The sequence below is a fragment of the Bombus huntii genome, chromosome 8 (genome assembly GCF_024542735.1).
Source record: "Bombus huntii isolate Logan2020A chromosome 8, iyBomHunt1.1, whole genome shotgun sequence".
NCBI classification, from domain to species: Eukaryota; Metazoa; Arthropoda; class Insecta; order Hymenoptera; family Apidae; genus Bombus; species Bombus huntii.
The window spans coordinates 10,598,506-10,611,860 of NC_066245.1; the positions used below are offsets into that span (position 1 = coordinate 10,598,506).

Genomic DNA, 13,355 nt, shown 5'->3' on the forward strand with positions numbered 1-13,355 from the left:
GATTAAGATCGATATTAGACGACGCAGAGTTATTCGCGACTGCCCAGAGTTATCCGGCGAAATCGCGTTAGCCGTTTTCTCGAGTCGTTGAAAGACGAATGTCTGGCTCGTTTGAACTCGTGCAAAAATGAATGAAACGTACGTAAGTATATGTGGATACACGATCGTGGGACAACTGCAGAAGCAAGCAGTGACGAGCAATGCCATTCGTTGCCAAAGCGAGTGTCACTTCGTTAATTTCCATTCTGGTCAGGGGAGGCGGCCACGTTTCCGCTTTCTTCTGCGAAGAATCAACTGACCGTTCGTTAAATGTTTCGAGTATCGCGATAAGTTTACAACTAAGGTTCATCGTGTTTACAATTTTTCATCGTAAGGCCGCGACGAAGCTGACGTTTTAGGCGCAGCTACGGAACCCAGTCGTTTCTTTGTCGGAGCAAGAACAGTCGTACGATAGAATCTGAATATTTTAATGATTGGTCGAAGAAAAACATCGTACGTATGTATTTGATCGTGAAAAAAAAAGAAAGAAAATTTCGAAATTGTGGCAATTTTAAAGTTCAAAATTGGCTGTCAATCGATATACGCACTAATAGAACTGTCGTTTCATTTAATTTTGAAATTAACCCTTTGAAGGATAAATTTAATAAAATTGCAACAAGATAATTACGTTCAATATTTTATATTTACGGGCACAAACGAATGGTATTTTTCAAGTTCACTTCAACAAGTACTATATATCATGCTTTTTTCTGCACAATCTTCGATAGAAGAAAGTTAGACCTTCGCGGATAAACTGAATCTTAACTGAATACTTAAACGAAACTTTACTTTTGTATTTCTTTTCTTGAATTTTTATTTCTATCGAAAAAGTTTCAACCGTTTAATCCAACGAACGATTGTATATAACGTACCGACGACATTAAGCGTTCAAAACGATTCAGTTCATCTAGAAGGGAATTCAAAAAATATGTTTGCCTATGAAGAGTTAAGCGTTCGTCATTGCCACGGCTATTCTTGCTCTGTCGTTAAGATTCTCAATGATCGTTCGAGGACATCTTCTCTCGTAACACGTTTCAACGTTTAGTTTTACGATAATCGAACTAATTTTCAGCGATACATCTTCCTCCCACTTTCGGATAAATTCCACCGAGACAAGGAAATAGCAATATTTTTGCTACTCGTTCATAATAACTATATCGTCGATGTTATCTAATGTGTTAATGACGATGCCAACGTACGCATTCGCAATAATGGTTGATTAAAGCTATACAGAACTTATCGTTATCGTACGATTAGAAACGATCGAAGCTAGTTTTACACAAGATACCCAACAACGATGCTATTACGTTAACGGAGAATATATTCGATTTGATTCTTTCATCTCCATCTATTCATACCGAAGTTCTATTCTGTTTCTTTTCTTCTGTTCTCTTTCACAGTTTTTATGAAACGTTCTATCGAAACTCTTCGTCTTACGTTTCAGTTACAACAAGGGCAAATCGTATACGAATTTTTATTGGATATCGAGCTTGCTCGTAGTTGTATATACAGGGTGGTTGGTAACCGGCGGTACAAGCGGAAAGGGGGTGATTCTACGCGAAAAAAGAAGTAGAAAATGTAGAATACAAATTTTTAATTTGAGGCTTTGTTTTCGAGAAAATCGACTTTGAATTTTCGCTCGGTACGCGTGCACTTTATCGCGTCTCGTTATAACGGATCGCACTGTAGACGTTATTTCTTTAATTTGTTAAATTTTTAAATTTTTTAATTTTTAGTCTATATTTTCGACTTCTTTTTTGGCGTAGAATCACCCCCTTTCCGCTTGTACCACCAGTTACCAACCACCCTGTATATTAAAAAAAAAAAAAAAAAAAGGAAGGGAAGAACCGTTATGAACGACGCATAACGATGCAAAGTTGAATTTTTGCAACATCTTCGTAGACAAATTTCACGATATTATACGCAAAGTCGATATCCAAGATGGTCGGAATAAGGAATTCGTATACTATGAAAACGCGAAATTCTGTGCTTAAACGTTTCAGCATAAACGAACGAAGAGAATCGTTGTCAGATTTTCTTCGTGAATGGTCAATAAGGTACTTATTGCGAAAAGAACGATCATAGGATTATCGTGAGGGCACGAGCTTGTTATTTTATTCTTCTCTTCTTTCTTCTTTTTAATTTTACAAGAATCGAGATTAAAGTTAAATGGAAATTAAATTTTAAGGTAACGAATAAAACGAGTCACGAAATATATTCTCCATTATGCGTCTGATACATTGAAGTACGCTGTAATATTTTGAAATTCGTAAGCGTAGTAGATCTCGTTATACGAGATGGGATGCGGTGACGGAAGTTGAGCAACATCCTATTCGATCGTCTGATTCGATCGCGAAATAGTTGATACATAAATGCAATTATATATATATATATATATATGTGATGAACGATTAAGAGGAAGGTGATGCACAATAACGGATATAAAAGAGAGAGAGAGGAGGGACACGATAAGAGGAGGGAAAGAAAGAAAAAGAAGAAACATATTTTCTTTTAAGCGACTGTTAGTCGGTGAGTCTTAGTCACGTGAAAGTGAACACGTTTTATTATTGACTTGTCACAGTCGTTCTGAAATAAAAAAAGAACAAAGAACGATTGATCTACGAAGTAAACAAAAATCAGGTTCGAGTATGCAGGGCTTTAAAACTTAGGTACTGCGTCGGTAGAAGTATTCTCAATACGTAGCGTGTAATGTCAGATTAACATTAAGATGCTGAAACATACAAAACACGATTGTCATTAACTCTGCAGTAAGTCAGTCGGTGATACATCGTAATTAAGATTGCGGATTTTTTATGCATTTATGGGAAACTTAAAAAATGCGAGAAATTACAGAATGCACGGAATCTGTAAAAATGTTTACAGTACGATATTCGTTATGATATCTAGATTTCGTTTTTCTCTGCTTATGTTTATATAGAAACGTGAGTTCGCATAAACATCCACAGTCTACTCGTAATACTTCGCGACACAGAATCGTCGATAAAAGGAACAAAGAAAAGGGAAAAAAAAATGTTCTCGTTGCAGTCTAATGTGTTCAATTCAGTTTTCGCAGAAAGTCGTAAAGATACGACACGTGCTATATGTAAACCTGTCGGAACGCCAGCCGACCAACAAACTCGTTGACTCGCACGAGTACTGCAGGGTTTACAGGGAATCGAGGTACTTGTTAAAGAAAAAAAAAAAAAGAAAAAAATAAGTAAAGAAGTCAAAGTTAAGCTTTAGAAGAATTAAAAAGAGGAATGGAGCAAAAGAGGAACGTAACGACGTGGCAAATTTTTGGAGCACTTGTTTGCGAATTTCCGAAAATCGACTTGCTAGTAAAAAAAAAAAAAAAGAATAATAAGAAGATAAATAGTTAAATAAAAGAAAATGAGAAAAAGAAGTAATGTTTTTGGGAACTGTGTCTACGTTCCACGTACAATCGTGAGATCGAATTATTGGTGTCCGTAGAGGTATATATATTTTCTTATTGTATAACGGTAATTAGCTCCGCTGCTTCGACACATTAAGGCCTTAGTACATTAAAATCAGTTACATACGAGGGTTTCAATTGTTCGATTTATCGTTCGATCAATAGAAACGATCACGGCGTAAAAAGAGAAGATCATGTATTTGCGAATAATCGTTCGGTGAAGATATTGTCGATACGAACCCGAAATTATCGGAGAATATTAACATACACATATACACGTTCCTCGTTTCGATTCTAATTCGAACTGATTTAAGGGAACTAGAGCCTTAAGCGAGTTGTAAAATTTCCTTAGATATCTATTGTTTTAACGTACGAATTGTCTATGTCTGAATGCTCTCATCAATTAAAATATACACGGTTAAAAGAAGAGAAAATAAGGAGAAAGAACAAACTGTTTTTTCCGGTCAAAATATCTGGGAATTTACACAAGTGTCTCCGCACTTTACTCTTTTTAGAAAAAAAAAGTAAAGTAAAAAAAGAAAACGAAAAGGAAACATACAAAGAGAGAGAGAGAGAGAGAGAGGAAGAGAAAGAGTGAAACACGCAACCACGTGGCGTGCTTCTGTTAATATGTTTCGTGGATTTATTAAAAAGGATCACAAAACGTCTTTCTAGTTAGTATAGTAACGATAATTAAGAACTTGCTGATTCCACGTTTTCATGGCTCATGGCGACACAATAAAGAATAACGATGAATACTACACTATTATAAATATTTATTATAAATAAGATATAACAAATATAAAGGATAAATATATTATATTGAATTAATAATGATTGAAGGAGATGAAATTTTTTGGTACAATAAAATGAAAAGATTAACGTCGTTGAGATTATTTCATCCTGAAATTGCACCTCCTTGTACATTATAATTTCATACATTCTTTTTTAAACAACCTTCTTGTCTACTTCGTTCTAGTTGATAGTCTAATACCAGAGAGACGAGATACAGTAGCGATTGTCAGAGTTTTCTAAAATCCTTCTTGCATCATCTTTCTGTCATAGTATAGAAGTAGCTTGTCTCGAAAATAAAATTCGTCTTTCACTCTGCGTTGATAGCTTTTGTTTTAAATATAGAAGAATTTTTTAAAGAAATATATCAATAACCTATTTGGTACATGTATAGACATTAAAAGTTATCTGAAACATAATACGTATCATAAAAGGGTAAATGATTACAGAAATACTATTTTGTTTCGTTCTATTTTGATCTTAATTAATGGAATGATTGAGAGTGTGAATATAGTAGATAGGAGCTATCAGTTAACACACTGAGTTAACTGATAGCTCTTGTCCAGCCTATCCGCATCTCAAGATCACGTAGTTAATTTACTAGCGATGCTAGCAATGTGTTTGATACGAAATTAAACGATTCGCGGTTGTGTGATTCAACGTTGGGTGATTTCACGTTTCTTATACGAACAACAACTGTTTGCTTCGTAAGAGTAGATATGATAATGAAAGTCAGCTTCGATGACCTTGATCTTGACATATTGTAATCAAGGATACTCTCCTGAGCAACCTCCAGTAGGTTTTAGTCGACGCTCGTTACTCTTTAAAATGTTATTAACGAAAAGCTATCGTTACCACTAGTGTGAATTCTGCTTATAATTATTCCTATGATTGTGGCAGCGTATGCGTCAGTACTGGTTACCAGCAATTTCACGGTACTATGCGCCAGCCGAATAAAATATCAACCAAGGACAGAATAGACATGACGGAATGAAACTTTGTATCATAGGTTATGAAATACTGCCTGTCAAAAAGTCAAAATGTTTCTTACGCCTCCTACGATTTTCTACGGCGAACATAGGAATTATCAGAGACGACTCGTCAGTGATTATCTCATCCACGAGATACAGAGTAGACGTGACATTTGTAACGTCGGCCTACCGACGTTTTACTGTTTTACCGATACGATTGCCAAGAAATTTTGTTTCCATTGTCACTCCGTATTTGATATCTGAGGTCTGCTAACGCGAGTCCTGTTGTCACCAATGATGTCAGCAACCATCAAAGGGCAAGTTGCAGCTTCATGTAAGCTAGCCTCTTCTCTACAGAGAAAACCAGGACATAAAAGGTTTGTATCACTGGGTCTCGCGCCTTTATTTATTCGTTACGAGATACGCCTCGATCATTCGCAATTCATTAAAGAATAAAGAATATCGGCTAACATATCAATTTGGGTTAAATGTCTCGCAATTTAGTTCATCCAAAATATTAAGGACCGTAGTTGACAAAAAGATTCGAATAAAATTTCATTCATTTGTCTAAATTAATGCAAAACGATTTTCAGTTTGACCGGGAGAAAACAGGTAGAGACAGATAGAGACGCGCGTGAAGATGCGCGTAAACTGAAGGAAAAGTGTGGAAACGCGTGGAAAGTTGAGGAAACGTGTGCAAACGGAGACACATGGAAGTAGGTGGAGACGCGTGGAAACATGTGCAAATACGCGTGAACTCGAGGAAGCAGGCGGATACGTGTCTTAGTTATTTTTTACAACGAGCTCAATTTGACGTTAGTTGGTAAATGGATTGGATGGTTGAAGATGCAACGTATTCGCAATTAAATCTCAAAGAATATTATGATATCTATTCTTAGATCTTCAGATCTAAATAGACAGAATCGAAGAAATACATAATACAAAAATACATTATTTGCAATTTCATAGGAAAATTTAGTTTCAATTCAAACCAGTACTCTACTAAATCGATAACGTCGCATGTGACGCGAAAATGGTAAAGAGATCAGGTGACCACCAAAACGTGGGACGGGAAAAAGCATTTCATGTTACCATTGGCTACTTGGTCGATAATGTCACGTCCATTCTGTACCTGTCTTTACCTCGCTGTGTCTTGTCTGTAATAAACAGATGGCAATATGTATCCAAGAATTTCTACAATACCGATGGGTCTATCGGTTGAATAGGCGAAAATGTCTCGTACTCTACGAGTGCTAAAAGATATTCTTTTTCATTATGAAAAAATTATGAGTGAATAAGTAATAAATAATAATATCCATTAACTGATATCCATTAAAAAAACACTTTTTATGTAAAGTTTTTCAAGGTCGTTTACTTTATCAGCAAACGATGTTTTTCATTATTGCATTAAACAATAATTACTACTTTCACATTTGTGTGTGTTTTTCTAGATAATAGGAGTTATATTATTTCTATACCGATAGACAAAATTCGAAAATTCACAAAAGTATTTGAACAAGTTGGAGTCGATTGATCATTGGACGATACGCAGCCATATGTAAAGTCGAGGCGAGTCCGCTTCCAGTATTCCAGTCGTGCCAGAACCACCGAGCGGTGTGAACGTTTTTGCTCGTGCGTCGTCTTCTAAACTCTCGTGTATACGTACGCACGTATCGGTGATTTTACGACCATAATCAAGTTGCACGTATTCGATATAATCAGCGTCGTGAACGTTTCAACCAATTCTGTCTGTGTATCAAACGTAGTGGACGTTTACAAATTCTGTGCAGAAGAGAATCACAGTATCCGTGACACGTACTTACATGAACAACTAGCGAGGCAAATTCACGAACGTTTTCGCCTTTTTCGTTGAGGTGCATCGACGAACCATCGTGAACGTAGTTTGAAATATTTTTGGTCATTCGAGGAACGTGTTCCGGCATTCGTAAGACCGGTGCGTTACCGCACTACGTTCAACGATTTCGATCGACAACGTGAAGTGCTCCGAAAGTGTTGGAACTGGTACAGGCGACCAGAACGTGAGTAAACACGTTTTTTCTTCTTCTCTCGGCTAACGCCGATAGTTCAAAGTACAAGTTTCCTTTTATTTTCGTTCCTCCGGCTCATTTTCCTTTATAATCTTCGATATCTATGAATATTTCTGTATGTTTTACTTGCATTGTTTTTCTTCGTGAAATATTTGATTGTTCTATATGTCTCGATAGGTTAGATTTTATTCCATAGGACAAATCGTAGGATGACTGGTGTGCGTGAGAAACGTGTCAATAAGTTTTAATAGATCTGTCAAGTAACATGGGACAGACATTTTTCTTTAGACGACTGAAGGAACGTGCGTGGAGAATCGAGTGCGTGCTTCGATCGTTTGTAATAAGCTCTCCATACTTTTAGGCATCAGCTGACAGTATTAGAACGGGGCTTTTTCAACGGCAGATCCGCTTGACGTTAGCCGCCAAGTTAATTTCCTTCGCGTTCGAATCTCTCGATACTTCGACTGTGGCAAGAGTGTGTTGTTATTCTGTGCGCACACAGTTTATTTGAAGTCGTTGCCAATTAAAGTCTCTACGCCTTTTTGGAGCTGAAATCCTTCCTATTCGTAAAATTCCTGAATAATATTAACAAAGCGTTAATAGCGCTATTGACAATACAAACGACTGTCGCAGCACAGATTTTAAAAAGAAATTAATGCAGTTAAAAATGATTGGTGTCAAGTATCCTATTTATTGTAACTATGCTAGTTTCTAAACCTAGAGGAGACGTTTTAACGATTCTTATCTTTATGACTGAACAAAATCTCAACTATACAGAATTAATTTGTGTATATCTTATTTACTTTAATGTACAATCTAATTTTTGTTTTCAATTATAAATTTTATATACCTATACAGAGAATCATCTAGCTAGCTCCTCGATAGAAGGAGCTCCTATCGTGAGCGCACGTACTTAGTCGTTCCTGGAGAATCGTGTAGGATTTATACGATTCGTCTTATAAAAGATTCCACACGAGCGATTTCAATCGGCACGTTTTATTTATCCTCCTTTCAATAGCACGCCACGCTTTACGCCGATCGTGTGTGTGTTATCGCATACGATTTCGGCCGTGAACGCGAAAACTACGAAAATGGAACGTGGAATGAAATTAATTTGTTTGATATTAGGGGAACGCGCGAAATTGATTCGGTTACTACTACTTCCGCTTCGCGGCGATAATAAGCGTAGTCACGATCTTTCAATTGTTTCTTTTTGTTTCATTCGTTGTTGACATGCAGTAGCTCGCAATAAGAATCGTTTGTTACACTTTTTCAAATTTAATTTAATTTCAACTTTCAAATTTAAGGCTACAGCTATATCGTCGATTAAGATATAGAATTTGCACCAGAAGGAGCCAATACAGAGGAAAATTAAAACCTGTTTTCAAATATTTTACATGAAGTCATTTGCAAGAGGTTATATCTAAATTAATGATATAGTATGACTTTTTTTAGGCTTATCATTACAATTCTACCGACAACCGAATTATAAAATTTATATCAAAAGAAAATAATGCAAAGGAAAAGATCAAGTCTCTTTTCATGTATTTCACAAGATTTATTCGAATCAAAATTATTACAATAATTTCGTATTACAAAGATGATCATATAGTATATCGTTTAAACAAAGTTAGAAAAATAAAGATAATGAACGATTTGTATCACGAGCCATAGTATCAACGACTGCAACTACCTTGTGCAGCATGTGTACGTTATTTGCATCGCGTTTATCGTAAAAACGTCCACGTAACTTCGTCTAGTAAAGGCCAATGACTTGACCAACTCGATTTCATCTTCGGTGTATCTTTCTCGCATATCTTTCTCGCATATCTTTCTCGCATATCCTTCTTCCATATTATTGGCGGTAGATTATAAGTGCATGCATATTGTTGCGTCAATGATCGAAACTTTCTATTATTAGTTTTATTTCGATGCAAAACGGATATATCGCATTATACATCGTATGCAGCGTGGGTCGAGACGTACACTCGGCAAATCCCGCGAAGGGTTAATGACATTTCGCGCGGGTGGTGAATCGCTTGAACTTCCTTCTTTTCGTGCACTTCGATTTGACTGACCTGGAATCGATATCGCAGAGTATCGATTCTCTCTCATATACTACATTTGCTCCTCTTACGGCAAAAGTCATGGATGCGGAAATTTTCACTTGTTCAATAAACAAACGAGTTAAATATTTCGTTTCTCGATTTTCATAATTATATTACATGAAAAAATCTAGAAAATGTGCAAAGTATAATAACTGTTTTAATATTTAAAATACATAAAATGGTCTTCTATTTAGGTGTCATTCTTTTATTTATATTATTTATACAAATATAAATTTGGAAAAAATAACCGCAGTTTAATAATTATATTACATTTATTATACTTTGATTATACTTATCATCTCGAGAACTATCAGATTATCTTGTGTTTAAATATGAATTATTGTCGTCTGTATAATCATATGAAAATCGCTCGTTCGTGACAACAACTGCCATTCCGAACTGTTATACCGTACGCAATTGAAAAATGTATTCAATGTATTCAAATACCAGCCATTCATCTCATGCTTGAATTTTTTCACCGATCGCGACAAATATTTTCGAAATTAGTTCATTTCTAGCGATCCGTTAGATAACTTTGAGTTATGAAATTGAGTTATGAAACGTTCACGGAATTTATCGTATTTTTTTTTTTTTTTTAATAGATACTGTTTTTAGCAAGCATACATTTTTAGCAGCAATTACGAGATTCGTTTGAGATCTGAAGAAATGTTGTTAGAAATTTATCGATAACGTTTTTATGGAAAATTATATCGATCTTATAATTTTCTACTTATCTGCAAAGTATTATTTCTACAATCCAATGAATGGTATTCAAAAGAACTTCGATTGAAATGATCTTTCAAAATCTTTCAAAATTCTATATATTCGCGAACGCTTTATGTGTTTTTAATTCACGGGAAGTGGATTATTTTCGCAACGCACAGTGAAATCGAGAGCCTTAGGAAGATTTAATGAAACGTTCTATTTTTTACTCTGTAGGGTGATAGCCTCTTTTAAGTTGAGTTCAACGACCTGTCGAGCAAGGTCACATATCATCGTAAACACACACGAGAGAGGACCCCGCTATATAATCCTTTTTCGTAATGGATACTCAAAATTTCCCGTTTCGATTCAACGTTTAAGATGAAACGGAATATAAACCCTGGTTTTACGTTTGAAGCAACTTAACAAAAAAAAAAAAAAAAAAAAAAGGAAAGAAAAAAAGAAAAATGCAAAAGAAAAGAACAGAACATTCGATATACGCGTGTACATCTCATCTGTAATTTGAAATACTTCGAAAGACTCGAATTCTCCCGAACCATTCAAATTCCATGCGCATATCAAATTTTCTCCATTGCACGTCACGTGATCCATTTACGCCGATTCGATAACTCCACTCCCATTCGAATTTCAAATATTCGCTCCATTTCCGACTCCATTTCCATTACCATGTTACGTCTTTTCTAAAACGACCTTGTCTAACAGGTCTTTGAACTATTCCGAAAGACCCTCGTTAATCAAAAATAACTCGTTGAAGAACTTGCCAAATGGCCTTGGACCATCTTTCACGTACCCACTAATCAATTTCCCTCTACAAAATTCGAACCACTTACTTTCTCTCTCTTTAGCCCTTTTGGCCACAACCACACAAGAGACAAACTCGAGCAAACTGTATCAATTATTGTCGAAAATGACAACGCGAGTTGGCGCTCGCCATCTGTATGCAGATACGCTAGTTACAATAAATAGTAACTAGAAGATAGTTCTAGGTACAATCGATAGATTTAATCGATAGGTTTAAGATGTTCTTTTGTTTTTATCCCTAGACCACGTAAGAAAGTGCAATAAAGGTTTTTCGGCTCAGAACGGTGTGATAGATTTATCCAAAGAATAAAATAACAGCTATTATGATCCTACCTTTGAATACAGAAATAACAACAATTATTGTATACATCATAAATTTCTTAAACGTTCGAAATAAAATCGTAAGACCATAACATGATCAAAGGCCGGAAGATTTTTTATTGTTCGATTTTAGTTTTCATGTTCTGATTTTCTCCAGGAGATCAAAATAATACTCTGTAACATTTTTTATTTCTATTCGATACATTTAATATCTATAATATGTTTCTTTTATTTTCTAGCAAAGTAATTCATTATATTACGCTACTTTTACGAGTATATCTGTAATTATATATCTATATCTATGCTCTTAATTATTATATATGTATATCTATACTCTGTAATTATATCGCAGAAGAACTATATGTGTGTATGTAATTAAATTATGAAATTGTAGATCACACGAGGAAATAGGCATCGATTAATGTTTATTCGACGATACATTGAGACACAGATCACTTTCACCGTTCACCATCGTTGTGAGTTATCTTTCGACTATCTAACTATCGGAATACTTTAGCTAAAAAACAAAAAAGGACCAGACACGAATTACGTTTCGTGTATGTTTTTCCTGCAAAAAGTTGTTGTATCTCGTACTGGAAATGCAGGACATCTTAGACGATAAGACAATGATTTTCCAAATCTGTAATTCTGAATTCTTCGTCGCTCCTGCCACACTGTCATAGGGTGAACGTCCAATTTCTTTCGCCGACGAATTCAAGAAAAAAGAAAAAAAAAAATGCTTATCTGGTGTATCTAGCTTGCACGCGCAGAATTACGTGTACGGCAAATATTTATATCGAGGCGGATATCGATGAGCATCGGTGTCGCGTTAAATCGATCGTTCGCGAAGCGTGAGATGCAACTATCGAGGAAGGTAAAAAAGAAACAAAAAGTAGAGGAAAAAGATAGATGAGGAAAGCGTAGGCGACGCGTGTCGTGAAAAACCTTGGCAAAACGAAACTCTATCTCGTTGTAACGCGATATACGATCACGATTCTGTAATCTTATGAAAACTATATTCTCATGAAATGGAATAGTCTTTTATTGTTAAGCAAATTGAAAAGCGCGCGCGTGTACGCGATTCGCGTCGTCGCATCGTTGTTCCGGGTTCTCTGTCGCTTGAGGAGAGGCCAAGGTGCACGGGCTTCAAATCCGTTTAATTATTGCATTATGCAATACGCTGCTCTGCGGCGACAGATTCGCTGCTTGAAATTTTGATTCTCGCGCGTAGTCCTGGATATCGTCTCTCGTTGATCCAGCGCGTTTCGGATTCAACCTCGTGATTTGATTTGATGACGATATAGAAACGTGTACATGATTCACGAATATGCTTATATCTACAAATCAGTAGATGTACTCGTCGATTTTAATTGTAATTTTCACTAAAGTAAATTTATAAGTCTTTAAACTGTAACTTGGTTTCCTTTGTAATATATATATATATATACAGGGTGGTTGGTAACTGGTGGTACAAGCGGAAAGGGGGTGATTCTACGCGAAAAAAGAAGTCGAAAATATAGAATAACAATTTTTCGTTCGAGGCTTTGTTTTCGAGAAAATCGACTTTGAATTTTCGCTCGGTACGCGTGCACTTTATCGCGTCTCATAATGGCTCTCACTGCAGATCGTTGTCTCGATTGACGTTATTTTTTTAATTCTTTAAATTTTTAAATTTTTTAATTTTTAGTCTATATTTTCAACTTCTTTCTTCGCGTAGAATCACCCCCTTTCCGCTTGTACCACCAGTTACCAACCACCCTGTATATATAAGCGTTAATAAGATCTGATTACAATTTAACTTGATCAAGTATTGATCAAAGTTCGTTTATTCCTTATTGGATAAGATTGAGTAGATTGAGCCGAAAAGACAAATAATTTGCTGCTATTTCCATTGCAATACGTTTGATAGGGAAAAATGACCTGTATAAAATTGAAAATACGTCTTGCGAATTATTTTTACGTTCTCTGTGACTTTCGAACGTTATTAATTTGTATGGTATTGATATTGGATTCGGAATAAGAGAGAAAGTAAAAAGGCTGGCTCTTTCAACGCTCTGTACGATGTTTGATCTTCTGTGCAGAGAAAAAGAGAAGAAACCAGCTATCGAGAGGCAGCACA

General features: G+C 35.7%; 1 protein-coding gene across 12 annotated transcripts in view; it reads left to right on the top strand.

Moving 5' to 3' along the window:
- Nucleotides 1–6,842: 6,842 nt before the first annotated feature.
- Nucleotides 6,843–13,355, top strand: part of LOC126868434 (inositol 1,4,5-trisphosphate receptor) — a 48,209-nt gene continuing 41,696 nt past the window's right edge. For all 12 annotated transcript variants that reach the window (XM_050623842.1, XM_050623849.1, XM_050623845.1 and 9 more), the window contains exon 1: nt 6,843–7,274. The gene's annotated coding sequence lies outside the window, so the exon portion shown is untranslated. The remainder of the gene's footprint in view (nt 7,275–13,355) is intronic.